The sequence below is a fragment of the Poecilia formosa genome, unplaced genomic scaffold (genome assembly GCF_000485575.1).
Source record: "Poecilia formosa unplaced genomic scaffold, Poecilia_formosa-5.1.2 Scaffold907, whole genome shotgun sequence".
NCBI lineage: Eukaryota > Metazoa > Chordata > Actinopteri > Cyprinodontiformes > Poeciliidae > Poecilia > Poecilia formosa.
Window position 1 is genome coordinate 76,858 of NW_006800846.1, and position 4,453 is coordinate 81,310.

Consider the following 4,453-nt stretch of genomic DNA (forward strand, 5'->3'; position numbering starts at 1 on the left):
GTTTTTAATATCTAGGTGTTTTTATGGGAATGTGGATCTTTCAGATCAATCTGAGAACCAGTTTTGATAGGTGCACAATTTTATTGTGTCATGTAGCGCAGGGTGCTGGTCTTAGTCTTGACTTGTTCTTGGGTTCGGTGGTCTAGACTACAACTCTGCTACGTGGCTGCTTGGTTCCATGTCCTCCCCCACCCACCTTCTTTCCATCCCCTTTCTGTTGGATTTCTTTCAAAATAAATGCCACTAGTGGCAAAAAAAAGTGAAGTTCATGCTATGTTAGGACAGGAGACGAGATGTTTCCATCCCTGAAATTATGATGCATAGAATCACATATCTAAGTCTAAACTGTGTTACAGAGTAAATGCAATAAAACATGCTTTATCTGTGGCATTGTTCATTAAAATGGCACATTTTTAATGTGTTAAAATTAAATACGATCTGTTCCCTTAATAATATTGTATTAGGGATTAGGTAATGCATTCAGCAAGTACTTTTACTTTTAATACTTAAGTATTTTTAGATGTCAGTACTTTTTTACTTTTACTTAAGTACAAATCTTAATGTGGTAGTTTTACTTTTACTTGAGTACATTTTTGTCTGTGTATTTGTACTTTTACTTAAGTAAATTTTTTGAGTACTTTCTCCACCACTGGTTATCAGAGATGGGCACAGAAAAGATTAATAAGAATGAATCAATTATTCAGTGGAGAAACTCTTAAGTAATTTAAGTAGTTACAAGATATATATGCATTATGCTCTAAAGATTTCTATAAGTACTTACAATTAAGGGATTATCTTTTATCGCACAAAGAATGGTTTGCTTTGAAACAAAATACTTTACCTTTAGAAAAATTTATGGTAAAATGTGTAGAGGAAAATAATAAGAGGAAGATTATATTTAATTTATATAAACACCTACAGATGCATTTCTCTGACAATTCTATAGATATAAATGGGAACTAGAAATGAATATTGTTGAAGATGAGGAGTGGAAGGAGATTTGTGAAAAAGGTTTCACCCACAGTCCAGGTTGGAAGGAATTTGACTGGAAATTAAGAATAATATTCTTCAAAACACGTTTCGGTATTTCAAAATAAGTTTGAGTTGGAGGAACTGTAATCAGATTGGGGATCACACACACATTTTTTGGGACTGCCCAGCACTGATTCCATTCTGGAAGGGGGTTCAGACAGAAATTCAAAAAATATTTAAGTTCACGTTACCACTGAATCCACTGCATTATATACTGGGTTTGACCCCAGGAGAAAATACTGGGAAAAGGAAAGTCCAGTTACTACAGATTCTTCTACTGGTTGCAAGGAAAATTATAACTCTGTCCTGGCTCAAACCTTTACCTCTCACCCTTCAACAATGGCAAGAAATATTGAAGAATGGGTAACACTTTATTTGAAGGGGGTGAATAAGACTGTCATGACACTTTCATAAACATGACATAACACCTGTCATGAACATGAATAAGCCTTCATGAATATTTATGACTGTTGTCATAAAGCGTCATTTGGTAAATTATGACACTTTTATTCAAAATGTCTTTGTTATGACAACNTTAAGTAGATTTAATAATGGGTACTTTCTACTTTTACTCCACTACATTTTACAGTAAGTATCTGTACTTTCTACTTCACTACATTTCTACAAAAGTGTCCACAGATCTTACCTTTCTTTAAGCTTTCCTTCCAAGTGACGCTAAAAGTTGGACGAAGTCCCCACCATCTGCGAAAGCGACGGTATACATGTCGCCATATCTTGTGATTTATGCAGCGCTATTATATTACTGACAATTAGACGGACATCTTCTCCCGCTCAGAGGAAACCACTGCGCATGTCTGGAGCTCCGCGTGCGAGTAAAGGGGGAGGCGATGGGTGACAACAGTCACGTTATTACTTGGATTTTACGGCGCCACCTTAAGTCCCTTATCTTCACATTTTTAACGGACAAAAAGCGCAACGTGACTTGGATGTAACGAGTAATGATTACTGTTTAAACTTTACCTTTAATAACATAAAGTTACCTAATTTTTAAAGTGCAATCTTTAATACTTTTATAGCAAATTTATATCAGCAATGATTTCTTAATTAATGTCAAGTTGTCATAACAAAGGCATTTTGAATAATGTCAACTTTGTATTAAAAGTGTCATAATTTACCGAATGACGCTTTATGACAACAGTTATAAATATTCATGAAGGCTTATTCATGTTCATGACAGGTGTTATGTTATGTTTATGACAGTGTCATGTCAGTCTTATTCACCCCCTTCAAATAAAGTGTTACTGAAGAAGGTGTATATAATGGAAAGGGTAATGGCAAAATGTCATGTAAAAATGGACATTTTTCTGAGTGTATGGGCTCCAGCTATTAGGAACTAGACCAAAGATGCTATGGGTTATAAAAGGCTGTCAGTCCCCTTTGTATGTCTCTCTCTTTTAATGCAAGACATTGGATATGTGCACCTCCCTTTCATGTGAGCCCATGAGGACCCTTCTAAGAAATGTCAATTGCTGAAATGGATTTAAATGTTTGCTAAGCCTTTTATTTTTCTTTCTCTCTCTTTTCTGTTGTACTATGTATGTGCATGTATAGATATACATTTGCATATATGTTGGATTCATCATTTTCTTAAATAAAGAATGTTACACAAAAAATAAAATAAAAAATTGGAGGGAAAAATCTATTTGCCTGCCTTTAAAATATGTTTAAGATTAAGAGATAACCTTATGGAGTTCAATAACTTTAGCTAATATTAACTTACAGCAAGGTGGGACTGGCTTGAATTGTGTATTGCACTACTTAAAACAGCCTTAAATCATGTTTCAAATGCAACGTTCATAAGTGCTTTATAGACATCTTGTTGTAAAACTTTAGGATCAATTAAATTAAGAAATTTAAGACTAAACAAAATGGCAGAGCAATATAATATTACCACATAAAGCTGCATAATTTTTTAAAGTTTGATTGGTAATACTTTTATAACAAATTTATGTAAGATCATGATTTCTTGGTTAATGCTAAGTTGACATAACAAAGACATTTTTGTCTAGGTTAATGCCAAGTTGATGTAACAAAGACATTTTTGTCTAGATTAATGCCAAATTGTCATAACAAATACATTTTTGTCTAGTGTTGTGGCCATTTATGTAAATTTTGCAAATTGTAATTTCTACTAATTTAGTTTTCTATTTTGGGAAGTTAGAATTTATTTAAGTTAGTTTAGACCCAAATTCTGTAATTTGTATATTTGAATTGATTAGATTATGTTGTTAATTGGTTAGACCCTCCCATTAATTTGAGTAATTAAAAACACACCGGGTGCTTGGTGGAGGCACTGTTTGGGAAATGTTTGGTGTGTGGACGGGAGGCTTTTGTAAATGATTTTTTGACCACTTTTTCATACTTGAAACGTAAAATTAAGTTTACTTTCGTTTTTGGCTAAGTTGTAAGAGATTTTTAGTAATTATTTTGTCGTTATTTTTTACAAGAAATAAAGAATATATTTTTTTCAAAACAAATCAAGTTGGAAGTGCGTTCAAATCAAACCACCTGTTACCACCCACAGCCTTTGTTAGAATTTTGGTTTTTGGAAGATAGAAGGCCGCAACATCTAGGTTAATGTCAAGTTGTCATAAAGACATTTTGAATAATGTCAACTTTGTATTAAAAGTGTCAATATTTACTGAATGACAGTTGTAATTATTATGTTTATGTGCATCACAACATACAATCTGTAAATCTGATGAAAAATTACACTGCAGCAGTGTAGTTTCTCATCTGTGTTTTAGTTTTTCCTAATCTGTTTTGCTTTCTCATTTCTGTTGAACAGAACACCAAAACGATATGAAGAAAATGGAAAACTGACTGCAGATAACAAAACACAAATATGGAACACAAAAGGGACAAAATGGAAGAGGAAACGCAACTCATGAGCCACGTAGCTGAAGATGTTAAACATCTTTGGGAAAATATGAGAAGAGAGAAAGGTAAAATCCAATATTTGAAGAAAAAAGTGAGACCTGACATGCAGAGAGTAATTTTTGAACCAGATGAAATCAGAAAAATGTTACATACTATCCAAGAAGACACAAAACTTTGCAAGAAACACTTTTTTGAAGAAAAGACCCAAATGAAATGGATGAGTTTTCAGGCTGAGAAAAGGAAAAAAAAGCTTGACCAGAAGTTCGAAAAAATAATTCAAGAAGGTGATCAGTTAGACATTCTGAAGAAAAAAATGGACCAGCAAAGACAAGAGACTGAAAAAAAATGGAAAGAAATATTGACTTTAACTTTGATTTCAGAAAAAATAAAAATTAATTTAGAAAAATCTACTGAAGAAATTAGAAGCACAAACGCGGAAATGCTCAAAACCCAACAGAAGATCAAAAAGAGCAATGAAGTAAAACCATACATGGTAAGTCTTTTTTAAATTTTGCTTTAT

General features: G+C 33.0%; 1 long non-coding RNA gene across 2 annotated transcripts in view; it reads left to right on the plus strand.

Annotated features, from left to right (window-relative positions):
- Nucleotides 1–4,167, plus strand: part of LOC103132039 (uncharacterized) — a 7,174-nt gene extending 3,007 nt beyond the window's left edge. Inside the window, exons 3-4 of one of the 2 annotated variants that reach the window (XR_001660821.1) lie at nt 2,301–2,303; nt 3,842–4,167. This is a non-coding gene — a long non-coding RNA (uncharacterized LOC103132039). The remainder of the gene's footprint in view (nt 1–2,300; nt 2,304–3,841) is intronic. The other variant, XR_475478.2, reaches the window with a different exon arrangement.
- Nucleotides 4,168–4,453: the final 286 nt, after the last annotated feature.